Here is a 21,189-nt window from a genome sequence, read left to right on the forward strand (position 1 = left end):
GGTTTTTGTTTTTAAGTGTTTAAAGGAGAATACTCCTTTACTTTATTTATTTTCATGTGTATGGGTTTCTCGCCTGCATGCATGTCTGGTGCCTGTAGAGGCTGAAACAGGGCATTGGATCCCATGGGGCCAAATGATAGACACTTGTGAGCTTCCATGTGTGTATGCTGAGAAGCCCCCATTGTAAGCCATAAGTGTCTAACTGCTCAGCCATCTTTCCTGCCCCTTATTTTGTATTTTGAGACAGGATTTTACTATGTAGCCCTTGCTGACCCAAAATGCATTACATAGACCAGGCTGGCCTCAAAATCACAAAATTACATCTGCCCCTGCTTAACCACACCTGGCCTACATTTTCCAGGGGTTTTTTTTTTTGTTTTTGTTTTGTTTTTTTTGGTTTTTCGAGACAGGGTTTCTCTGTGTAGCCTTGGCCATCCTGGACTCACTTTGTAGACCAGGCTTGTTGGCTCTGTTTCTTTACAATAAAACTTTATTATACAGCCCAACTAGCTTATACAAGAAGGAAAAAGGCTAAAGGGACAAAAGAGTGAACTTTCCGGTAGCCGTTCCACGGGACGGGTCCTTAGGTGTCTCTCTGGCCGGCTGAACTTGTTGTTCTTTCCTCCCCAAACTGCCTGAGTCACGTGGGAAGGGCCGTCTCCTTCTCCCAATGAGGGTCAATTAGAAAGACAATAGTCCAGGCTGGCCTCGAACTCATAGCGCTCAGCCTGCCTCTGCCTCCCAAATGCTGGGATTAAAGTCGTGCGCCACCACGCCCAGCTCCAGTTTTGTTTTTTGTTTTTGTTTTTGTTTTGTTTTGGGTTTTTTTTTTTTTTTTTTTTTTTTTTTTTTTGGCTTTTCGAGACAGGGTCTCTCTGTGGGACCCTCAGCCATCCGCCTGCCTCTGGGGGTTCTTTTTGATTTGGTTTTGTTTTTCGAGACAGGGTTTGTTTATTTTCTGAAACATATTTTTTCTTCTTGGGGTGTGTGTGTGTGTGTGTGTGTGTGTGTGTGTGTGTGTGTGTGTGTGTGTGTGTTTTCATGTAACAGCCCTGGCTGTCCTGAAATTCCAATCTAACTCCCTCTGCCTGAGTGCTGGGATTACAGGCCTGCACCACCATGCCCGGCTCTTATTTTATTTATTTATTTATTTTTTTGGTTTTTCGAGACAGGGTTTCTCTGTGTAGCCTTGGCTGTTGTGGACTCGCTTTGTAGACCAGGCTGGCCTGGAACTCACAGTGATCCGCCTGCCTCTGCCTCTGCCTCTGCCTCCCGAGTGCTAGGATTAAAGGCGTGCACCACCACGCCTGGCTATATTTTATTTATTTTTTAATTATAACAAATTTGTGGAGGTCAGAGGACCTGGAGACTCACAAGTAGTAAGGCTTCTGCAGCAAGCACCTTTGCCTGTTGAGCCATCTGGATTTTTAAATTTTTTATTTATTTTATTTATTGCATATGAGTGTTTTATCTGCAGAAGAGGGCACCAGATCTCATTATAGATGGTTGTGAGTCACCATGTGGTTTCTGGGAATTGAACTCAGGACCTCTGGAAGAGCAGGTGGCGCTCTTAACCACTGAGCCATGTCTCCAGCGCCCCATCTGGATTTTTATCTCTTTCTTGAGCCATATAAGATCAGGGTCCAGCTCTGTCTTCTTTCTATAGTAATCACTCCATTAAAGGCGTTGTCTCCAAGCATAGTCACACTGTTAGGTGCTGGAGGCAAGGACTTCAGTATGAATGTGCAGGGGACACAATGCAGCCACTGATTAAGTCACAATAATAAAGTGACTATTCTGAGACAGCTTCCCCATGTTGTCCAATCGGGTCATAAACGTGCAAGTTCCTGCCTCAGGCCCCCTGCTAGTCAGGCTGTAGGCGTGGGCTTCCATACCCAGCTGCATTGCATTTTTACAATTTTCTTTCTTCTCTTCATAAATATTTAAGAATCGAAATTATAGCTCAGTGGCAGAACACTCAAGGAACATATGCTGAGTCCTTGATAGAATTCCCAGCACTGCAACCAATAGGTAAATCCTTTCCAATTGCTTGTTACAAACAATGCTGTATCGACATTCTAAGGTTGTCTCTCTATACACTCTAGGGAGAATTATTAGGCCACAGACAATACTGTGTAGCTCAGTGGATAATGCCAGAGTGTGCTACAAAGTAATTATAGAGTTAATTATACAAGAGCAAGAGTGTTCTGTCGTTCCATGTCATAGCTCATCAATAGTATTTGCAGATTGTACAAAAATGTGGCATACCTGAAAAAATTGCTCACAGTGGTTTGATCAGTAAGGTTGAATGAGTTTTTCTTTCTTTCTTTCTTTCTTTTTTTTTTTTTTTTTTTTTTTTTTTTTTTTGGTTTTTCGAGACAGGGTTTCTCTGTGTAGCCTTGGCTGTCCTAGATTCACTTTGTAGACCAGGCTGGCCTCGAACTCACAGTGATCCACCTGCCTCTGCCTCCCAAGCGCTGGGATTAAAGGCGTGCGCCACCACGCCTGGCGGCTTTTTCTTTCTTTTTATTTTCTTCCTTTTTTATATTTTTTAAAACATTTTTAATTAACTTTTTTGTTCGTTCGTCTTTTGTTTTTTTGAGACAAGGTTTCTCTATGTTATCTTGGCTATCCTGGACTCACTTTGTAGACCAGGCCGGCCTCAAACTCCCAGCGATCCTCCTGCCTCTGCCTCCCAAGTGCTGGGATTAAAGGTGTGCACCACCAGGCCCAGCCATTTTTAATTTTTTACATATGCTCTTTCTTTCTTTTTGAATCTGCAGCTTATTGGTTACAAATATCATGGAGAAGTATTGAGCAGGACGGGGTAGCTCACGCCTATAATCCTAGCACTCTGGAGGTAGAGGCAGGCAGATATCTGAGTTCGAGGCCAGCCTTATCTATAGAGCAAGTTCAGGACAGGGCTACCCAGAGACTAGAAAAACAAACAAACAGAAAAAAAAGAAGAAGAAGAAGAAGAAAAAGAAAAGATATTTTGAGAATGAGTTAGGATAAAAAACAAACCCCAAGCTTATACACACGCTTGGTTTTTACACCTGGTTGCAAGTCTATCTCCACATCCCACATACACTTGTGCTTGTTGGAAGGCTCTTTGCAGGTGCAGCCCTGGGCCCACTCCTCACAGCCCGTGGGCAGCCAGTGGAGCTGCTCTGCAATTTGCACTAGCAAGATCCTGCAGGAGGGCAGTGGGATTCACGGTGAGTTGAAGTCACAAGACAGACTCTTAAAGTTGAGCTAGCAGGAGGCACAAGTTTTTCCATCCTTATTGATCTAAGCTTTGTCATCTATGAATTTACTAGCAATCACCTTTGCCTTTGTAAAAAATTATATATATATATAAATATATATATATATATATATTACGTTTTTCTTTTTTTGGTTTTTCAAGACAGGGTTTCTCTATGTAGCCTTGGCTATCCTGGACCCGCTTTGTAGGCCAGGCTGGCCTCGAACTCACAGCGATCCACCTGCCTCTGCCTCCCGAGTGCTGGGATTATAGGCGTGCGCCACCACGCCCGGCTATATTACGTTTTTTCAAGACAGGGTTTCTCCATGTAACAGCCTTGGCTATCATAGACTTACTTTGTAGAGGAGGCTGCCTTCAAACTCACAGTAATCGCCTGCCTCTGCCTCCCGAGTCCTAGGATTAAAGGTGTGCACCACCACACGGCCGGTTACGGCACCAAAATCTGATTCACTGTAAAAGTTAGTATGCACTCAAATCTCGGAGCCCAAGCTAACCCTAAGTTTCAGGCTGTGAGTTACCTAAGATTTTGTGATTTAAAAAACAAAACCACACGCACACACATATATCATTGTACATTAAGTTTGTATCGTTATTTACATAGCCATTTATATAATTTCCAATCCAATGCTATGTCTTCTGTGGTCAAATTTTTTTGTGCATTCCTATTATTTGTTCGTTTTTCGGGTTGGGGAGGAGACCAATCCTCTCCGGGATACCCAGGAGCTGGACCTTCAGGCAGCGGGGAGCCACCGAACATGGGTGCTGAGGACCAAACTCACTATTTCTTGAGAAGGGGCGGGAAGGCCTTAGCATGTAGCAGAATGCCTCAAACCCCCATCGCTATTTCTTTAGGGTAAATGTCTTCAAGCGGCATTGCTAGACCAAAGGAATCACCCTGAAGACAGCTATGAAAGGAATTAAGGGAAAGAAAGCAAAATCGGCCAGCAAAGGCTCTTTACAGCCCCATTCTCAAAGCTCTATAGTGAGTAATTGTCAAGTCAGCTCCAAAGCAAAGGGCTGGACTCCAATTACTAAAAAAGAGCGTCTCTCCGTGGCCGTGCGAGCTCTCCCCTCTCAGTCCTCAGTGTCACAGCTGGTGACCTCCGTAGTGTACCAGGTAAAATTATCTGAACACAGGCGATTACAGGATAAGCTCAGTACCCCTTCTTTTCCCCACTTTATACTCCACAGCTCAGGGCTCAGAAAAGCACGTTTGTAGTCCCTCTTAAAACTCCCCCTTTCCAACCCTGTTGCATGGGTTTTAGCACGGATGTCCCCTCTCCTGTCAACGGCAAAATAGGGCCGGAGTCTGTTACTGCAGCGCTTCAAACCGAATCCCGCCCGGTACTTGGTACTTAGTTTACAGATCAAAAAGGCTTACGCTACTCGCCCGAGTAGGAAGGGGCCAAAAACGTAGCTGGAAGCGGAATTTGGACCTGCTAAAGACTCTCGCGCGAATTGAGCGATTGCGCAAAGTTCCTTACTGTTATGTAAAGCACTGTAGGAAAACAGCCTCACGAGAGCCCGGATAGCTCAGTCGGTAGAGCATCAGACTTTTAATCTGAGGGTCCAGGGTTCAAGTCCCTGTTCGGGCGCTCCACGCTTTTTCTTTTCTCGCCCACATTTTCAAATCAGCAAAGTAAGCGCTGAACAAATTTAATGGGAGCTCAAGTTAACTGATGTATGCGTTGTGTCTTTATTCTTTTCTCTTGACTTGGACACTTCTCATTTCTACCTATTCGCTACCGTCCAGCTCTCCCTATGCGTCAAAGAACGAGACTTTGCAGGTTATTTCTCCTTTTTTTTTTTTTTTGGTTTTTCAAGACAGGGTCTCTCTGTGTTAGTCTTGGTTGTCCTGGACTCCTGGACTCGCTTTGTAGACCAGGTTGACTTTGAACTCACAGCGATCCTCCAGTCTCTGCCTCCTGTTATTTTGCCTTTTTAAGTATATATAGCATATTCTTAAATCTATGAAAATTAAACTTACTTGTATTTTGAAAGTCACCTCTTTCATTTATGATGCCACGCAACTATGAAACATTGCACAAAATTTGCAGCCGCCCGAACAGGGACTTGAACCCTGGACCCTCAGATTAAAAGTCTGATGCTCTACCGACTGAGCTATCCGGGCACTCTGAAACTTTGCTTTCTCTTCAATTTACTTGATATAATGGTAACGCGTTGCTCTTTTTCGCCCCCCTAGCAATTCAGGTTTCAGTTACCTAGCAATTCTATTTTTAATATATACCAGCGCTTCGGAGGCAGGCGGATCATCTCTGAGAGTTCGAGGCCAGCCTGCTCTACAAAGCGAGTTCAGGACAGGACAGCCAAGGCTAACACAGAAAGATTCTATCTCGAAACCTAAAAAAATATTTTTTTTTTAAAGTTTTGCCGGGCATGGTTGACGTACACCTTTAATCCCAGCACCTGGAAGGCAGAGGCAGGTAAATCAATGTGAGTTCGAGGCCAGCCTAGTCAACAAAGTGAGTCCAAGGCAGCCAAGGCAACACAGAGAGACCCTGTCTCGAAAAACAAAAACAAACAAACAAACAAATATATATATAATTTTTGTTTCATTATGTGTTTTCCAAAGCTCTTTCATATTTGATGTTTGATAAATCGTCAGTACCTAATAAACTTCCTAAAACAATGCTTTTTATTATTATTATTTTTTTTAAGTGAACATTTAATTAACTTCCCCGGGTGGCTTGGAGCCAACAGGACACAGGCACCTCCAACACTCTTAATCCTGTCTTCAGCTCTTCACGATGACTGGCTGTTTAGGGCGCTTGCCCTGCCCCAGAACTTCCTAGTAACCGGATCGCACAACATCCATGAGGGAGCAGCTCCAGTCTTGTTTTTTGCTGCACTGACCTCGTCTGCTCAATGACCAGTGCCCACAGCTTATCCAAGTTGACAGTTGGGCAGAAGCCCTGGCTCCTCTTTATGTGGTAACATCTCACACCAACTGTCCCAAAGTCACCTGGATGGTATTTGTCGAAGTTGATCCTGTGGTGATGCCTACCAGCCCCCAACCCCGCGTTCCCCTGGCCTCCGGGGTGCTTACGGAGGCTGTCATGACTGTGTCGTACGTAGCTCCGGAATTTCCAGGTCTTCTTCAGTCCGCATAGCGTGGCAGTGGCAGAACAGAAAGAGGGAAGAACCCATAAAGTCCCATAAAACAAATTTAACGGTAATGAATTACAGAGCAATGGACAAACAAGGTGGACACTGACACTTCAGCATAGGATTGTTATCTTTTTACTACACTTTTTCGCTTCCATCACTCTTTTTTTTTTTTTTTTTTCCGAGACAGGGTTTCTCTGTGTAGCCTTGGCCATCCTGGACTCACTTTGTAGACCAGGCTGGCCTCGAACTCACAGCGATCCGCCTGCTTCTGCCTCCCGAGTGCTGGGATTATAGGCGTGCGCCACCATGCCCGGCACTTCCAGTACTCTTAATTTTTAAAATTCTTCTGAACCACATTCCATTTCTCCCATTAATGAAAAACAATACCTCTATTCACCAAGTGACGAGCTGTTCGATTAAACAGTCTCTGGCACAAAGGCTGGATTTAACGTCTAGAGGATCGATTATTTCAAGAAAACCGAAGTAAACGGCGATGGGAAAGTGGGTCTGAATCTAGATCCTAACAGAAGAGTTTGAACCTCTCCTTTCAGCTTCCCAAGATGAATTCTTTCTTTTTTTTTAAAAAAAAGATGTATTTATTTATTACATATACAGTGCTCTGCCTACCTGTATAGCTGCACACCAGAAGAGGGCACTAGATCTCATTATAGAGGGATTCTTTCAAAGCAAGATTTCTACACCTAAGGGGACCAGAGGCAGGCATATCGCTGTGAGTTCGAGGCCAGCCTGGTCTACAAAAGCGAGTCTAGGACAGCCAAGGCTACACAGAGAAACCCTGTCTCGAAAAACCAAAAAAAGAAAAAAGAAAAGAAAAGAAAAAAGTATGAGCTGGGAATGGTGGTGCATACCTTTAATCCCAGCACTCGGGAGGCAGAGGCAGGCTGATCTCTGAGTTCGAGGCCCGCCTGGTCTGCAGATTGAGTCCAGGACAGCCAGGGTTGTTACACAGAGAAACCCTGTCTCAAAAACAAACAAACAAAACAAAAAGAAAAGCAAAGAAAGAAAAAATATGTAGCCTGGTGTGGTGGGACATGCCTTTAATCCCAGCACTGGGAGGCAGAGGCAGGTGGATCCGTGTGAATTCAAGGCCATAAGGACGTCTTAGGACAGCCAAGGGCGTCTCAAAAAAAGAAAAGAAGGAAAAAGAAGAGGCCCGTTAACACTGCAGGCCCATCTGAGGCAGCAGCATGAAGTGACTGTGCTTCACAAATGCTGTGTGGAAACACCATCACAGGTGTCATTTTCATACTAGCACGCACTTTCCCTGATGCCCCTTAAAGCTGTTCAATATATGGCTGTTGTAGTTAATATATCCACTAGGGGGCAGGCTAAACTCACAGATTGTGCGCATGGAGCTTCTAAGTTCGCTTTCTGTTGTTTGTTTTGTTTTAACTTGTGTGTATGTGTGTGTGTGCCTGTTTGTCTCAGCACCATGCGTTCAACAACATGCCTGTGGAGGTCAGAAGAGGATTTTGAAATCCTGGAGCTGGAGTTATGTGTGCTGCCTGATGATGCAGGTCCAGGAATTGAACCAAGTCCTCTGAAAGCGCAGCAAGTGCTCTAATGGCTGAGCGGCGTCTCTCTGAGCCCGCCCTTATTTATCATTAATTTTGAGGTGGGGGGGGTCTCATGTATTTCTGTTTTCTTTCTTTTAATTTTTGAGGCAGGGTTTTCTCTGTGTAGCCTTGGCCGTCCTGGACTCACTTTGTAGACCAGGCTGGCCTCGAACTCACAGCGATCCGCCTGCCTCTGCCTCCCGAGTGCTGGGATTAAAGGCGTGTGCCACCCTATGCCCTGCTGGTCTCATGTATTTCAATCTGGCCTTGAGCCCTTCTTATCCTCCCTCCCCTCTGGAAAGCTGATTCCCAGCAAACTGGGGCTGCTATAGGTATCCTGAGTTTAATTTCACCCACTAATTAGTTTCAGGCAGCCAACTGCTACTTTGATTCGTTTAAGACTAGCTCTAACTATGTGGCACAGGCTGACCTCAAGTGTACAATTCTCTTACCTCAGCATTCAGAGGATAGGATTAACAGGTGACTAGTTCCCACTAATCTTTTTTTTCTTTTCTGGTTTTTCGAGATAGGGTTTCTCTGTGTAGCCTTGACTGTCCTGGACTTGCTTTGTAGGCCAGGCTGGCCTCGAACTCACAGAGATCCTCCTGCCTCTGCCTCCTGAGTGCTGGGATTAAAGGTGTGCGCTCCCACTAATCTTACTAATGGTGTGTACCAGTGTGTGCGCGTGTGAGCGAGTGAGACTGTGAGTGCAATGTATCACTGTTAACTGTAGTCACTACGGTGTACATTAACACCCCTCAAATTTATAACAGAAAACTTCTTTCCTCTTAGTAAAAACCCCTCACTTTCCTACCACCCCCTCAGCCCCAGGCGAGGACCAGTCTGGTTTCTGCTTCTGTCAGTCTGACTTCTGGAATTCGATGGAAGTGAAGTCATAGAGTGTTTGTCCTTCTGCATCTGCTGGAATCCCTGGAGAATGGTGCCCTCCATGTTCATCAGGTGCAAGTGACCCAGCTTCCTTCGTTCCTAAAGCTGAATAGTATTCTGCAGGAAACAGGGCCATGTTTTTCCTTACACACTCATGTATTGATAGACCCCCAAAGGTGGTGTGTGGCAGCCCAGAGTAATGATGCAGCGAGAAGCCTGGCCTGAGGTTCCCTCGTTGACCTTCTGACCTCAAAGGTACAGCAGCCCTCCTGCCTCTGCCTCCTGAGGCTGGGACTCCGGGTGTGAACATCTGGCTTCTCCTGTGTTATATGTTACTAATAATAGCACTCTAGCCTTCTAAAACTGCTGTTTAGTGTCTGGACCTGAAGCCGCTTACAAGGCACGAACAAGTTGATCATTTAAAAAAAAAAAAAAAAGACTAAGAGGGTCAGCTAGATGGCTCCCCCAAACCTGGGTTTGATTCTCAGCAACCATCCGAAACAACAGTCCTAGGAGATCTAGCATCCTCCTCTGGCCTCTACAGGCACCAAGACTGAATTCTGTACACAAATATACATGCAGCCAAAACACCCAAACACATGAAATAATAATAAACAGGCATTTCAGGAAGCCTCCCGTGGAGCTAAGTGTAGCGATGCTGCCTATCACCCCTGCACTCAGGAGGCTGTGGCCAGAGGATTGTTTGAGGCCAGCTCAGAGTACAGTGAGACCCACTCTTTCACCACCAACAACAAAAAGCAATCAAATTCCCCTTCCCAGGAGAGGAGGCAGGTAGAGGAGAATGAAAGACAAGAGAGCTCAGGAGACGGCTCATTTGATAAAGTACCTGCCTTGAAAGCTTGAGGACCTGAGTACAACAACAACAACAAAAATAAAACAAAAAAAAAAGAAAAAAGAAATATGAAAAACAAAAAACAAAAAACAAAACAAACCTGGGGCCGGGCGTGGTGGCGCACGCCTTTAATCCCAGCACTTGGGAGGCAGAGGCAGGTGAGTTCGAGGCCAGCCTGGTCTACAAAGTGAGTCTAGGACAGCCAAAGCTATCACAGAGAAACCTTGTCTCGAAAAACCAAATAAATAAATAAATAAATAAATAAATAAATAAATAAATAAAACCTGGACATGGTGATGCAGGCTTTTAATCCCAGCACTCAGGAGGCAGAGGCAGGCAGATTTCTGTGAGTTCGAGGCCAGCCTGATCTACAAAGTGAGTCCAGGACAGCCAAGGCTACACAGAGAAAACCAAGAAAAAAAAAAAAAAAGGTTGGGGAGATGTTAAGATGGAAGGTTAAGAGCACTGACTGTTCTTCCAGAGGTTCTGAGTTCTTTTCCCAGCAACCACATGGTGGCTCAGAACCATCTATAATGTTATCTGATGCCCTCTTCTGGCTTGCGGGTGTACATGCATGCAGAGCACTGTATACATAATAATAAATACATTTTAAAACAACAACAACAAAAACCCTGAGTACAGATCTCCAGAATCCACACTAAAAAAAATGTCCAGCATTGTCTTTTACTTGTGAGCCCACAGATGGGAAGATGGGAGGAGACGAGGGAGACCCATCCTTTGGAATTTCCTGGCCAGCTAGTCCCAAGCAAAGGTCCTTACCACCAAGGAACTCTGACTCAAAAAAAAAAAAAAAAAAAAAAAAAAGCAAAAGAGTGTACAGAGGCCTTATAGTGACACTTCCCCTGGGAACAAGTTAAACATTATCAAATATAACATTTATTATTGCTACCATAACACCACCTCAGCCCTGTTAAGTGGATTTTACAGCACACAGCTAGTGGTAGAGCATTGTCTATCACGCATGACATCTGTTCAATCCCCAGTACTGCCAAACAAAGCAGTTGGGAGCCGAGCATGGCGTGCAATAGGTGAAATCTCGGCACTTGGGAGGTGGAGGCAGAAGGATCCAGAGCTGCAGGCCATCCTTAGCTATATAGCAAGCCTGAAGCTAAGTGGGCTACATCAGACTTTGTCTCAAAAACCAAACCTCCAAAAAACCTGAAAGTCTGTCCCTACAGTTGGGTAGGTTAGAAGTCCTCCCATGTGTCAGCAGGGCTGTTTCTTCTGTTTCTTGTCCTTTCCTCATCTCATGAGGACCTCCAACAGCAACGTGAAAGCCAGCATCATTCCTTTTCCTAACCTTTCTTCCACAGTCACATTGCTCAGGGAGAGACGGTCCAGTTCTGAGGGCAGCAGTGATTAGATTAGGCCTTGCCAGATCATCCCAGATTAAACTCCCAATATCCAAATCCTCGACCACACCTTTCAAAATCCTTTTGTCTGGTTAAACAGCACCTTTTGTTGTGTGGGGGTGGGGTGGGGGCCAGGAAGTGGCCATTCCATCCGCTGGAAGTCCTTCCTACTGCGTGGAACACACATTTATTGACTACTGTGTGGCAGGTGTCAGTCTGGGGGACAGAAGTGAGACAAGGTTTTGCCCTCTGAGGTTAGAGTGTAAAGCCGATTGCTCTCTTCAGGGATTTCAACGTAAAGTTATAGGAAGACAGGGTTTTTTCATGCTCCTCTATTTGCTGCCTTATGTTTCTCCTCCAGTTGTTTGGCCTGTAGAACGTGTCTTTTTACTCTTTAAGCCACTGGCCCCTGACTTAAGCCTCACAGGCCTCTCTTCCTCTCATCTCACTAGTGATGTGGACAAGCTTTCTTTCCGTCCGCTCAGATTTCATCTTCAATGAAACAAAGCAACGTTCTTCCCCAAATAATTTAGGATTGTGAACTCGATTTTTTTAGTTAAAACTGAGTTTATTTTTTTTGGGGGGGGGGGGGCTTTGTTGTCTTGTTGTCCTTGTTTTGGTTTTGGTTTGTTTGTTGGGTTTGTTTGTTTGTTTGTTTTTGAAACAGGGTTTCTCTCTGGCTGTCCTGAAACTAGCTCTGTAGACCAGGCTGGTCTGGAACTCACAGAGATCCACCTGCCTCTGCCTCCCAAGTGCTGGAATTAAAGGCATGCGCCATCACTGTGCGGCAAGACTGAGTTTCTTTTTAAATTATGTGCATGCTTGTGTGGGTATGTGCACATGTGTGGGGATGCCTGCTATGCTTGTGTGGGTATGTGCACATGTGTGGGGATGCCTGCTATGCTTGTGTGGGTATGTGCACATGTGTGGGGATACCTGCAGAGGCCAGAAGAAAGCAACACTATTGAGGAACTGCCAGATCTGCCCGCTTCTGCCTCACAGGGTCTTAGACTGAGAGTTTGAAGCACCAGGCCCGGCTTCTGAACTTATTTTTTGTATTGCTTTTCTCGTCCATAGAACTCCATAGGACTTCCTCTGGTTGTTCAAACCCCCTTTCTGCTATACGGCTCGGTTCTCCTCTTTTTGAGCTTTTTCCAGTTTCAACTTTTACTAGTCTAGGGAGTGAGGATATAAATAGGGGGTGAGGAACCAAAGGACCCTAATGTTTTATAAAGACGTTTCTGACTTTGATAGCCTGGAAGGGCAGTATCTTAAATATTGCCTTAAGGCAAGGCAAGAGACACTTCAGCAACGGTTTCCATGGGAGCCTTAGCTGGAGAGCTGTAGGCATCTGAGCAGAGACACCCCCCCCCCACCTCGAATGCTTTCAGGGGTGCCGAGGAGGCTGAGAACCATGATCTTCATCATGTGACTGGCAAAAAAGGAAGGTATGGAGATCAAGACCCGTGGTTAAGAAAGGGTACTTGGAGATCCAAGACCCCAGTTATTATGCAAACCAGATGCAAACGTGGCCAGTACTGGGTGGAGCCTTTCGGAAAATGCTTGACACAGGTGCTTTACAGGGAGGTGCTCGGAGAAAATAACACAGTTTCAAAGTTTTCCTCCTATCTTAATTGGGTTGGAGACTCCTCTGCTTCTCCTCCCACCCCAGGATGGAAGACCGCCCTTGAACCAACCGAAGAGAAAAGTGCCAACACAGCCTCCCTACCGGCACCTCCTCCATTCAAGGTGGTAGTTCTTCAGAGCATCTCTACCGCGCGTAATTATGAGAGAAAAATTTTCAAACCGGTAACTGAACGCCCACCCCGTGTCCCTTCCAATAGGGTAATCTGGTTTGCTTTCACTTGACCCAGAGCAAGGGGTTCTAGCTAGGAAAGCGACGACCATCTGCCAGTGGGAAGTGGGACTGCTTGCCTCGGGGTCCGCTCAGGACGCCGCGCACAGTGCGGAGGCGGGAGGAGGGAGGGAGGGAGGACAGGAGGGAGAAAGGGAGGGAGGGTAGGTTCCCGCCGCCCCGCCCTCCGGCTCTGGCGACGCGGCGATTCGGCGATTCGGCGCTGCGGCTGCTGCCGGCAGCCTGGGCCGTGGTCCTGGCTGAAGCCGGTGAGCTTCGCGCGCCGTGCAGTGCGCCGGCTGTCCGGGAGATGGCTTCTCCCTGCTCGCCCGCCGTTCGCGCTATTGTCTTACCCGGGGCCGCCTGACTGCGAGCTCGTGCACGCTCCCGGCAGACAGCGCCAGTCCCCACGCCCGTCGCTTCCCCGCGTGTCCCCTGCAGCGGGGATCCCAGAGCTGGTGCGGGGCTGGCGAGAGGGAAGCAAGGAGGCACTGAACATCACGCGGGGGCTGCAGCCTCCGAGAGAGCCGGGTCGGCGGAGCTCAAGACACCCAACCACGACAGTCAGGGTGTCGCGGTGGAACCCACGGCCAGAGCAGGTAGGATGAGCACGGGGCGGGGAGCACGGCCCCGGGGCTGTAGAACGCCCAGCTAGTCGACGAGACTTGGGGAGGGCTCTGACCCCGAAGCGCCAGCGCCTTGGGCAACAATGGCAGCGCCGAGAGCCCGGTCCGGTCCTCCAAGCCCGGCAGGTTGCTCGCCCCCACCCCCGGGGCTCGCTCGCGCGATTCGCGGCCTCGGCGGGCGGGTACCCGCCTCCTCCTCCCGAACACACTTCCCGGGTGCCGTTGCAGGGCGAGCTGGGCCAGGGGACCGCTTTGGACTCGATTTGTTTATTAGTTTGTTTAAGAGCAAACCCTGTCCTGAGTGGGGGTGGTGGGAGTGGTGCCTTCCAGTGCAGCGGGTGAGAAGTCAGCGTCCACCCTCGGGACTGTATACATTTTTCGGCCAGGCGGAGGTAGGATTGGCCTTATAAGGATACTGCAGAGGCAAGAGACTGAAGGCTTGCAGGAGAGACTGGGACCCTAAAGCCTGAGTCCCTGGCCCTCCGAGAAAGTGCTCCTCTTCTGGGCGGTACTTGCCCCCTCATTTTTCAGTTCCATCCTGCAGCAGCTTTGGTGGTGTAGTGCGATAGAAGCTCGGACGAAGCTCTGGCGTGGTGCGATAGGCTGCCAAGCTGGGGTGGAGTGGGGAGTCCAGGGGCTTGGCAGGCTCTGGGATGTGGAAAGAGGCTACCAAATAAATGTATGAGCTTTAGTGCATATACCCTTGTTGGCGGAAGTTAAAGTGTGTGTGTGTGTGTGTGTGTGTGTGTGTGTGTGTGTGTGTGTGTGGAATCTGCCATTGCTCTTGGTCCTTCGGGCTAACCTGGCCCTACATCTCACCTCCCTTTTGGGGGTCTTTGTGGTTTCCCTGTCTCAGCCCACCAGTCATGTTTAGGGTGGAAGTCCTATTGTGTCTGGCTGCCCTGGCATTTATATTTAACTTGGTCAGAGGGTTCTGCAGACTGGATTGATGGGCCCTGACAGGCTTGAGATTCTGTAACAAGCAGCTAGCTACCTGGGGCTACAGAAGAGGGCTAATATTGCTTCTTCTTATTCTAAACTACCTGCTTGTCTGGTCTATGGCCAAGCAGATGTAAGCAATTTGCACTGATTCCAGCCCCCCCAACCAGTCCTGAAGGAACGCTTGGCTCTATTTGCTTCCCTGAGGCCCTGGAAAGCTATCCAGGGGAGAAATGGTCCTGGAATGGTAACCCCGACCCACAAATATTCTCCCTCCCTCCAGCTGCAGTACGGCTCCTAGAGCACAGTGAGCCTGAGGAACTGAAGTGCTTCCAGAGCCTGGCAGGCCCATTCAAGGGCTGCGTCCGTGGAAAAATTAAGTTGAGGCACATTTTATTAGCCCTGCCTGACAGCCAATGGCATCCGAGGAGCCCCTGGGCCCAGGCTGGGGCTGTTGCTTCTCCCTTGGCTTTTGGGGAAACCCAAGGTTTGGCTTGTATAGCTCAGAGCTCACTACTGAGTGTGTGTGTCTGTGTGTGTGTGTGTGTGTGTGTGAGAGAGAGAGAGAGAGAGAGAGAGAGAGAGAGAGAGAGAGAGAGAGAGAGAGTGTGTGTGTGTGTGTGTGTGTGAGAGAGAGAGAGAGAGAGAGAGAGAGAGAGAGAGAAGTGGTGTGTGTGTGTGTGTGTGTGTGAGAGAGAGAGAGAGAGAGAGAGAGAGAGAGAGAGAGAGAGAGAGTGTGTGTGTGTGTGTGTGTGTGTCTGATTGAGCTCCCAGGCCTGGAGGCAGCCTATGCATTTCCTTTCCTTTCCATTGGAACACTGGGTAAAGGATGGCCAATTAGTTTACTTGAGGCCTTTGGATTTCTCTGCTGGACTGGAATCAACCCACCCCCCCCCCCCCCCCCCCCGCCATGACCTAATTGTGCTTCTTCAGAACCTCCACACCCTTGTAGGCCTTTGGGTCCCTTTGTGGTGCCCCGGCCCAGTATTTTACAGGTGTCCTGTGGCTGTGGGAGCTATCGGAGAGAAAATGGAGGCATCTCTGTTTCTTGGGGGGGGGGGGGGCGGAATAGAACTGATCACAACCCTTGAACTTCCTTATACTTCCAGGATGTACAATGTCCACATGATGAGGAGTGGCAGAGAAAGTGGACGTGAGGCCCAGCTTAGAGTGACTCCTGGTGAGACTTACTTTCTAGACAGGTGGATGTGGGCAGTTTGTGAACTTTATTTCATTTTTCATATGGGTAAAATGGGGGTGGGGGGAGGGAAGTACTGTGGCTCATGGGATTGTTTTCAATACATTGCCTACCCCAAATGAAATTATGCGTGCAAAGGCAGGAAACTGCAAAGCACCTCCACAGATACTGGCTATAGCACCCTAAGAAAGGAAGAAGAGTCAGGGGAGTGGATGGAGTAGGTTGAGGGGAACGTGGAGTAGGGAGCATCCCAGAACGTTTCCTTTTTGAGTAAGGGAAGCACACTGTGATAATATAAATCCGATTCCTTGTGCATTCCTCTTTAAATAGAGCAGACAGATGGGAACTGGGAGAGAAAGACAGTCTAGTGTTTGTAGGGAACTGGGAGAGAGACGTTTCCAAAGCAGCCTGCTGCCTGCAGACTGGGCAGTGCTGACCTGGCAAAAGCCGTACTAGCCAACACGTCCCGGTGTCAGCCAGCGAGGACATGACAGAGGTGGGGTTTGAAGCGGGCAAGCTCCCTGCATACCCGATGCTCACAGCTCGGCTTGGTATCAGCACCAGAGAGATAGAACAGGGCGGGCGGCAGAGATGCAGATGTTAGAGATTCCCTAAGTGTCCAAAAGATGGCACCAGACTGGGACCCACCCATCCACCAGAAACTTCTCAAGGACAGGGGCCCAGAAGGGTGCTTCCCAGCACTGCCTCCTGGGTTCTCCACCTACACACCCACTTGCTTTTCCTGTCAGGATAACCAGGTCAAGTCATTTTGTTGTCTCATAGGTAACTCTGGTAGCAGACTTGGGCTTAGGAGGTTCTGGGAAAATTAGGAGAGCGTTCCTGTTTTAGTTGAGAGGTTCTCAACCTTCCTTATGCTGCGACCCCTTTAATACACACCCTCCTCAGGGCTGGTGTGGTGGTGTGGCGGCAGCGGCCTTGGGGTGCACACCTTTAATCCCAGCACTCGGGAGGCAGACGCAGGTGAATCTCTGTGAGTTTGAGCCTGGTCTACAGAGCAAGTTCCAGGACAGCCAGGGCTATACAAAGAGAACTCTCTGTCTCAAAAAAACAAAAACAAAAACAAAAACAAAAACAAAACAGCAACAACAAAAAAAACCAAAAGAAAAAAAAAATACCATTGCTCATGTTATGGTGATTTCCCCCACCATAAAATTAGTTCATTACTACTTCATAACTGTAATTTTGCTACTATTATGAATCATAATATAAATATCTGATATGCAGGGTATCTGATAGTCTACCTTTGTAGAAAGGTCATTTGGCTCACCAAAGAGGTTGAGAACCACAGTTTTAGTATATTTGTATTGGATTTGCTATCTCTTTGTGTGTGTCTGTGTGTGTGTGTGTGTTCATTCATTCATTCATGTGGGTATGGTTTGTACAGACGCCATGGCATACGTGTGGAGGTATCAGTGCCCGCCTTTCTTCGCTTTGATTAAGACGAGGTCCTGTTGCCCATGAGTGAACCAGAGCTGGCTGGCTCCTCCTGCTGACTCTCAGGTCTCTGCTTCCCACTGTCCAGCACCAGTGCATCAGCTTCTCCCTGAGACCTCAGTTCAGTTCTCAGGGTAGCGCAGCAAGCGATTTGTTCTTTCCCCATTGAGCCATCTCCCCAGTCCCTGTGTCTGGATTTGTAAAAAAAAACAAACCTGAGGGATGGTTCTTATTTCTTTCTTTTTAAAAAAATTTATTTATTTATTTATTATGCTCTGCCTGCATGGACACCTGCAGAAGAGGGCATCAGATCACATCGTAGATGGTTGTGAGTCGCCATGTGGTTGCTGGGAATTGAACTCGGGACCTCTGGAAGAGCAGGCAGTGCCCTTAACCTCTGAGCCATCTCTCCAGCCCGCTTCTTATTACGTAATGATCACACAAAAGCGTTGGAACTGAAAGAACCTTGGAGATAATCCCCTTGAGAAATGGCTTGCTTCTTCGGGGGTCACAGCTTTGCAAGCAGCACTGGAAGGTGATGCTGGCTGGCTCCGTGGCCCACAACAGAAGTCAGGAAATTCCCTTCTGAACCCAGGTGATGGAATTTCCTCACCCTAGTGAAGCAGATTCAGAACTCTGGGCCCTCTATCCTGAGAACTCCCTAGAGAATGCTTGACTTACATTGTATCACCTTTCAAAGAGAAGTCAAAGATCTCTTGCCTCTTTCCTTCTTTGTTGGGTCCAAAAGCTAAGAAGAATCCTTGTGCCGTTAGCACAAGCCTTTAATTCCAGTACTCAGGAGGCAGAGGAAGGCAATAAGGCCAGGCTAGGTTACATAGTGAATTTGAGGTCAGCCTAGTATAGTGAATCCCTATCTCAAATAAGTAAATAAAAACAAAACTGAAAAGCAGCCTGTGGGGACAGCAATGCTTAGGGTCTGCGACTGGGGTTGAGGCGGCCCTGAGAAAGGGATGGAAGCAACGTTTTTGAAGAAGGTGTAGTGAGGAGGAGAGGGAGTGATACAGGTCACGCCCAGCTGATAAATCTTTTTTAAATAAAAAAAAAAAAGAAAGCATTTGTCTCTCCCCTTGTTTATCACATACTCAAGAAGTTTGATTTAGAGTCCCAGCCCAGGGGGCCAGGCGTGCTGTGTGTGTGAAGCAGAGTTTTATACTATAGCCTACGCTATCCTGGGAATCACTATGTATCTCAAACCATTCTTGAATGTGAGGTAATCCTCCTGCTTCAGTCTCCCAAACACTATGATTAAAGACATAAGCATGCCGGCCGTGGTGGCACACGCCTTTAATCCCAGCACTCGGGAGGCAGAGGCAGGCGAATCGCTGTGAGTTCGAGGCCAGCCTGGTCTACAAAGTGAGTCCAGGATGGCCAAGGCTACACAGAGAAACCCTGTCTCGAAAAACCAAAAAAAAAAAAAAAAAAAAAAGATTTATCTGTTTCTGCATATATAGATATGTGCATGTGTGTGCAGGTACCAGTGGAGGCCAGGAGGCATTGCAGCCCCCCACAAGCTAGAGTTACAGACAGTTGTCAGCTGTGGGTACTAGAAAACAAATTCTGGTCCTCTGCAAGAGCAGCAAGTGCTCTTAACTGCTGGGCCATCTCTCTAGCCTCTGTTTCCTTTAGTTTGTTTGGTTTTTGTTTTTGTTTTTGTTTTTGGTGACAGGGTCAGACTTGAACTCAGTATGTGGCTGAGGCTGGCCTGGAGCTCCTGACCCTCCTGCCTTGAGCTCCTAAGCTTCAGCAAGGGTTACAGGCCTGCCCTGCTACACCCTGCTCTGGTTTATTTGCCTTGTGGGAAGGGATCTGAATGTTGAACATAGGGTGCTTGGTCTGTTTGTTTGGTTAGTTTGGTTTTTTAAGAGATGGTCTTATGAAGCCAGGTGTAGTGACTCACGCCTTTAATCCCAGCACTCGGGAGACAGAGGCAGGCGGATGGCTGTGAGTTTGAGACCAGCCTGGTCTACAAAGCAAGTCCAGGACAGCCAAGGCTAAACAGAGAAACCCTGTCTCAGAGAAAGAGAGATGGTGTTACATAGTGCAGGCTGGCCTTGAACTCCTGACCTTCTGTCTCTCCTTTTCCAGTGCTGAGATTTACGGGTGTATGCCAACACGCCTAGTTTGGCCCTTTTTTGAGTGGTCTGGCCAGATGAAGTATTCTGGGGATGTAGAGGGAGAGCGTGGGGGGTGTTCCAGAATGACTGCCAACATCAGTGTGAAAACATTTGGTCCAATACAATGAGCCTGGGTTTCCATGAGAGCCTGTGTTTTCCCTGTTGGTTGGTTGAAGGTGGGGGGGGGGTTGGGAAGGAGGGGAGATGATGAATTTTGGGTTCACACGAGTTTCAGTTTAATTCTTGATCCTATCATTTCCTGGTTGTGTGACCTTGAGCAGGCTGTTTAATCCCTTTCCTGTTTTACAGTTTCCTCACCCGTAAAATAAGTATAATAATATCCACATTCAAGGGCTGTTGTGGGGAATCAATATAAGACAATACCCAGCACAAAATACCAGAGGAATAAAAGACCAGTTTCCTCCTTCCTTCCACTGTCCCTGCGCCCCTCCTCCAGCTGCTGACAAAGCACACTGGCATTCGGGGCGTTGTTGGAGGTATTTCCCTGGTTCTGTGGATTTCCTTGCTCCAGTGTGCCTGGCCTTCAGTCACACCCCGGGTACACGCTGCTAGCTGTATTAGCTGATCCGCACCGAGAAAGCCCTGTGCCTGCTGGCTTTTCTGGGTGACTCTGGGTGAGGGTCCTGTGAGAAAGGAGCCTGTGAGTTCGTTCTGCTGAGCCAGGTGGACCACCCTCTGCTGAGTGTCCCTTTTACTGCATATAGATTTAGGCTCTTTCTCCTCCCTCGGAACCTTCTCATGCAGAGTGGGGCTGGTAGATGGGAGGATGATGTCAAGCCACAGACGAATGAAGTAGCTCCAGACTCTGCCTGACACCTCCCTCCCACGCCCATGGCTTTCTTCTTTGAAGTTCTTCGCGATGTGAGCTTACTGCAGGGACTTGAAACAGTCTCTTGAACACCTGGTAAAGGTGTGGCTCCTGGTCAGTGGTCCACAAGGCTCATACCCCAGCAAGAGAATGGCAGAGCCTAAGGAGACTGACAAGGCTCACACTGAGCAAGCATGCATGGCATGCATACAGAGCAAAAGGATACTGAGAGCAAGAAGACTGGAAAGAGGAAGTGGGGGGGGGTTCTGGGGGGCTGTGGAGGGGGGAGGCTTCTTAGGATTTTGAGTGGTAGGTGGGAATAGAAAGAGAAGGAGAGGGGCTGGAGAGATGGCTCAGTGGTTAAGAGCACTGCCTGCTCTTCCAAAGGACCCGGGTTCAATTCCCAGCACCCACATGGCAACTCACAACTGTCTGTAACTTCATGATCTGACACCTCTACACCACGGCACATAAATTAAAAATTAATAAAAAAAAAAAAAAAAGAAAGAAAGAGAAGGAGAAAGTGGGTGCATGCGTGTGTGTGTGTGTGTGTGTGTGTGTGTGTGTGTGTGTGTGCGCGTGCATGTGTGCATGCGAGTGTCTGTGTAGGTGGCAACAGTAGCCAGACTCTGCGGTCTCATTCAGGTGTGGATGGGAAACAGGGCTTGGACAGGCCCTGCCCTTCAGGCTGAATAATGAAGCCCAAGTTGCAGGGATCAGTGACTCTAAGACACGCGATGAGCTGTACTGGATCATTCCAGAGGAAGCAGGAGATTGTCAGCCCAGGAGGCCTGCCTGCCTTAGAAAGCTAACCACCTGTGTCTGATGGAGGTCATCCCACCCACCAAGGTTTCCAGGGCCTGGTGGGCGGGGCCCTCTCTTTCCTCAGCTCTTTAAATGCAAATTGCCCTAGAGGGAGTCACACCTTGGACTCTAACGCCCCTGTGTGAATTAAGATCCTACTTGCCTGGTGGTATTCTGTGATAGCGGGGACTTTTTTTTTTTTTTTTCTAAGTGAAAGACACAAACTGGGTCACTTTCTTCTCTCCTCTCTGTTCTCCTTG

The 21,189-nt window shown here is 47.8% G+C and overlaps 2 non-coding genes across 2 annotated transcripts; one reads left to right on the plus strand and one right to left on the minus strand.

The window, feature by feature from the left end:
* Positions 1-4,790: 4,790 nt before the first annotated feature.
* On the plus strand, positions 4,791-4,863 carry Trnak-uuu (transfer RNA lysine (anticodon UUU)). The gene has a single exon. It is a non-coding gene; the product is annotated as a tRNA-Lys (tRNA).
* A 463-nt stretch (positions 4,864-5,326) lies between these two features.
* Positions 5,327-5,399, minus strand: Trnak-uuu (transfer RNA lysine (anticodon UUU)). Its single transcript has one exon. It is a non-coding gene; the product is annotated as a tRNA-Lys (tRNA).
* Between the last annotated feature and the right edge of the window lie 15,790 nt (positions 5,400-21,189).

The sequence above is a fragment of the Acomys russatus genome, chromosome 6 (assembly GCF_903995435.1).
Source record: "Acomys russatus chromosome 6, mAcoRus1.1, whole genome shotgun sequence".
Lineage (NCBI taxonomy): Eukaryota > Metazoa > Chordata > Mammalia > Rodentia > Muridae > Acomys > Acomys russatus.